This window comes from Mandrillus leucophaeus, unplaced genomic scaffold, assembly GCF_000951045.1.
Source record: "Mandrillus leucophaeus isolate KB7577 unplaced genomic scaffold, Mleu.le_1.0 Scaffold265, whole genome shotgun sequence".
NCBI lineage: Eukaryota > Metazoa > Chordata > Mammalia > Primates > Cercopithecidae > Mandrillus > Mandrillus leucophaeus.
In genome coordinates this window covers 2881443-2886680 of record NW_012102754.1, presented here as the reverse complement: position 1 = coordinate 2886680, position 5238 = coordinate 2881443, and positions in this window count along the sequence as shown.

Below are 5238 nucleotides of genomic sequence, written 5' to 3'. Positions count from 1 at the left end.
CTAATGCCTGTTCAATAAGGTGTCCTCCACTCCTTGGGGAGCTCTGTGGTCTATCGCCCTGCTCAAAGCCTTCAGAAATATGCACTGCCCTGGGCATCCTCCTCAACCTTATTTGTTTTCACTGCTTGTGGCAAAACTAATTCAAATATTGCACGTGGATATAATCAGGTGTTAACTGATTTCCTTGAAGACAACATTTCCTTTCCACTTTCTCATTATCTTGGGTGTTTTTATGCCTCACAGTGTGGCAGGGATATTTTTACTCTGCTTTAAGTTAACTACAAATCCACAGGTGTATTTTGTACTAGTTGAAAACCAGTAGATGCAGTACTCACACATGGCCAAGAGAGGGTGCTATTGACCCATTTCGGTCTAGCCTTTATGTTTTGCATACTGTAGACATCTAATTTGCTTGCTTGTCTTTGAGTTTGTTTCAGAGAAAAGGCCCAACGTCAGAAGAGTTGAGAGGTTATATGATACTGGCTAAACTCTCAGATTCTCTAGGCACTCAAGAAAAAACATAACAAATAAAAACTTTGGTTTTAAAGATGCAGAGAAATGTCTGGCAATGCACCCTCAGGGGACTCTCATTCCAGAAGTCTAGAGACCTCCCAGGAGGAAGAAGCACTTGCTTTCCTGTATCCCTATGTTTGCAAAAGCTACTCAGCCATTCCCTGGAGAGGTTTCTCTTGGTGCAGTCTCTTGGCTGACGTTTTGGATCACAAACGAGCAGTCTGCACGTAACTCAATTTCAAGAGCTAAAAATCTTAGCCTTCGGTTGGGAACACTTTTCCAACAAATAGGAAGTGGCAGTGATGTTATCTGAGGGAGGACATGGTGCCTCTGAACTCTTAGACCTTTCCAAGCTACACATATCCCTGTGTGCACAAGCACACACACACACACACACACACACACACATACATACACACTCATTCCCCTTCTCTCTCTCTCTCTTAAGTGACCTGAACTCCAATCCCTCTGCAGCCTCCTGAGGGCTTCTTTTCCTTTAATATGAATGAGAGTTACCAGGCAAGTTTATTAAAATGCAGATTCTGGCCGGGTGTGGTGGCTCACGCCTGTAATCCCAACACTTTGGGAGGCTGAGGCAGGCAGATCACAAGGTCAAGAGATCGAGACCATTTTGGCCAACGTGGTGAAACCCCGTCTCTACTAAAAGTACCAAAAAAATTAGCTGGGCGTGGTGGCGCTCACCTGTCGTCCCAGCTACTCTGAAGGCTGAGGCAGGAGAATTGCTTGAACCCAGGAGGCGGAGGTTGCAGTGAGTCGAGATCGCGCTACTGCACTCCAGCCTGGGTGACAGAGCGCGACTCTGTCTAAAAAAAAAAAAAGAAAGAAAGAAAAGGAAAAAAAAGAAAGAAAAAAGAAAATGCAGATTCTGACTCAGGAGGCCTGGAGTGGCCCGAGGCTCTGCATTTTTAACGAGCTTCCAGGGGATATTGGCCAACTGGGTTTGCCAGCCACATTCTGAGGAGCAGAGGTTCATGGCAGTGCAGAGTGGCATAATGACAGGCATCAATGTGATTGCTTCAGAGATGCCCCAGTGTTCCCGGAGAGAACCCAGGGTCGGGCTGCTTATTCTCGAGGCCTAGTAACGAGCTGCAGATGAACTGGGAAAGAAGAGAGTTTATTTCTGTAGCCAGACCAACTTAAAATTACAAAGATTTCCATTTCTTATATACCTTCTAAGCTATATGTCTATGTGTACGTGTGCATTCATCTAAAGTTCACCACCTAAGTGGTTAACTTCTTCTACTATAACTAAGGTCTGAGTTTTGAAGACCTTTCTCTGGAACCTCAGTAAATTTACTTAACCTAGATGGGTCCAGATGCGGGGTGATTACCCTTATCTTGTCTCCTGCTAAATCATGGAGGTTTGAGGAGTTCCTTTAGACCACCCCCCACCCGCCCCCCCACCCAGTAAAACTTGTTTATGGAGGTCTGGGGAGTTTCTTCAGACCCCCAGTAAAACCTGTTTAATTCTACATGGGTCCTGTTAAGAATTCCTTCAATATCGTGTCATGCTTCAAGGCCCAGGAAAGGCCTAGGCCAAACTCTTGGTGGGCTTTGTTACATTCCAGCCTTTGTATAAGGAGACTGGCTCTATCCACTTTTAATATTTAACCTAACCACTCAGTCAGTGCTGAAACAATTGTCATGGAGGCTAGCCTGTTCAGCTGTTACTGAGACCTGGCCTGCCACACCAGGACTCAGAATCAGAAGCCCTGGATTCAGATTCCGGCTCCACCACTTTCAAGCTTTATGACCTGATCAAGCCAACGCCAGCCAGTCTCTCACAGCCTCAGTGTTCTCAGCAGCAACTTAAGGATAATTGTGCCTAGGACACAATGACTATTCTCGGCACAAAATTAGATGATGTGTATGGTATCAAATTCAATGCCTTGCCATAGAAAGTGCTTGGTTATGCTTTTTAGGAAATGTGAGACTTACGCATAAAATGGCAATGTGAATACTAGACGTGGACACCTGGAGCTACTTCTAGTTCCTCACGGAAATGACCTGTGGAATCATTTTCTAAACTTCCTTCTAAACGTCTACAACTTCATTAAAATTACCAGGACACTGTGAAAAACACGAACTCTTGAGACCTGTCATCTCCCAGATCCTGAACTCGAATCTCTGTGGAGGAGAGGGGCTTACATTTTTAACAAGTGCTCAGAAGGATTCTTGAGATCAGGCATGTTTGAAACACTGGCCTACAGAATATAAAAATATGGAAAAACCTGCCTTCATTCTGGAAACTAGGGAAAGGTACCCTCTGTCTGTCTGAAACAGCAGCATTTTTCTGTTATCTATCACAAAGATGGGGCCAAAGGCAGCCTAGAAAGATAGCTCCAACACTTTGGTGAAAGATGGAAGAAGGAGAAAGTGGGGAAGGCCAGTCACCAAACAGACCGCCACAAAGCCCTTAACTCAGACTGCCTCCAGGCTCCCATCCAAGGGATATCTGCACTCCTGGAAGGCAGGGAGTGGGGCTTCCTGCTTGGCAACAGAAAACCACATGCACTGAAACCCTCATCTGGGGTCTCCTTCTCCAGGGAGGATGAATATAGGGAGGAAAATCAGCAGGATCACGAAGACATTACAATGATGCGCACACCAAAATTGAACATAAGAATTCCCTTCCCTCTAGCAATTCCACTTCTGGGAATTTATGCCAAGGAAACAGTCAAGCCATGGGACAAAATTGAATGCATTCAGATGTTCAATGCACTACTGTTTATAACACTGAAAATTTTGAAACAATAGGAGAATGGTTAAACCAATGAGAACTGAAAAGGATTTAGGCAGGCAAAGAGTGAGAGGTGGCAAGCTTCAGGAGGGCTTGGCAAACACAAAGTCTTCCCAAGAGAAAGCAGTGGACCTGTGTGATTGGAGCACAGGATGGGGAGGTAGGTTGGCATGAGAGGAGTGAAGGTGAGAGGGAGGCCAATTAGACAGGGCCTCACAGACCATGGCAAGACGCATGAATGCTATTGGAGGGCATTGACGAGTTCCAAGCATGGGAGCAGAACAATTGGATTTATTCTAAGAAGCTGATTATGGCTGTTCATCAGAGAGAGGAATATACAGGAAGCAAGAGCATAGGCGAAAAGGCCAATGAGAGGCTACTGCAGTGGTACAGGTGGAATGATGGTGGTAAAGAGGCAGAGAAGCAGGTGGACAAGAGACTGGCTTGGAGATAGAACTAACAGGACTTGCTGTTGTATTGGTCATAAGTGGCAAGGAAAAGATGACTTCCAGGATTTGATCTTTAGAAATTGGGTGGCTGGGAGTGGCATTATTAAAATGAGGGAGCCTGGGGTAGAAAGACAGGATTGAGGAGTGGAAACGAGAATTCCATTTTGAACATGTTGAATTTTTTTTTTTTAATAGAGACAGGGTCTCACTATGCTGCCCAACTGGTATTAAAATCCTGGGCTCAAGTATTCCTCCCACCTCAGCCTCCCAAAGTGCTGGGATTACAGGCGTGAGACATCACGCCTGCCCTGAACATGTTAAGTTTTAACTGCCTAAGAGACATCCAATCAGAGATGTCAAGCAAGTAGTTGGATTTGTAAGTCTGGAGCTCAGAGAAGACATAAATTCAGGAGGTATCAGCCCACAGAATATTTTTAAAGCTATGAATGAATGAGTTTCTTTAGGAATGTATAGAGAAGAGGGCCAAGAAGAAATCCATGTGGAACACGAAAAACACTAGTTTTGAAGAAGTATGTCTGGTATGACATCATTTTGTTTAAAAAATAAAGCCCCAAAATTTCATCATAACAAATGCAGAAGATACCTGCATAAATAAATATTCATCTGTCTATGGTGGTTATCTCTGGATAGGTGGGAGCAAAATGCTCATCGACACCAGTGAAAGTCAGGTCAGTGACCAAGAACCTTTTTGCACCTGGTCTTTCCCAGATGGCTGCTTAAGGGGTCCAGGAGGAGGAGCCTGGAAGTTATGGTGCCCTATTTGATGATGAACCTATGAGAAGCCACTCTGCATTCGCTACCCAAGGGAGTAGGAGGAATGGGAGGGCTTTCATTTTCTCAGTTGTATATTTCTGTCAACGTTTAAGCTTTTATAAAGAACATCATTATTACTTTTCTATATAGAGAAAAAGCAATAAATGAGCTTATTTTAAATGGTGGCATCCATTGTTGGCAAAGCCGCTGTGCAGTGGAAACATGCATCTCTTTGGAGAAAATGTGAATTGGTACAACTTTCTGAAATGACATTTGAATGAATTTGAATGAATTTCAGGCAAATGAAATTTTATGTCAAGCTCCTTAAAATGTTCATACCTTTTTCACATTCAGGCACCTATCCTAGGGAAATAATCAGAGATAGGTGTTAGGAACCATGGAAAGATTTCAATAGTTTTAAAATAACAGCTTGGCCTGCGTCCATGAACCCTACAAATGCCCCCAACTTGGCTGGGTCCAGCCATCCCTTATCCCCATAACATCTTTAAGGGAGCTGTACACACAAGGAACAAGGAATGTATGGGACACCAAATGACCACTGACGATTCCCTACCTCATGGCTACATCTTTGCCCGCAGAACTCCATGGAGTGGGTGCTTCTCAGCCCAAGGCCCCAGGGAAGTTTCTCCCAAGTCCAGTTTCTGAATGAATACACATGAGACGGTGAGGTGGCCGAGTCCATCCTGGAAGACTGGGTCTCCTTGCATGGTGGAGAGGAGA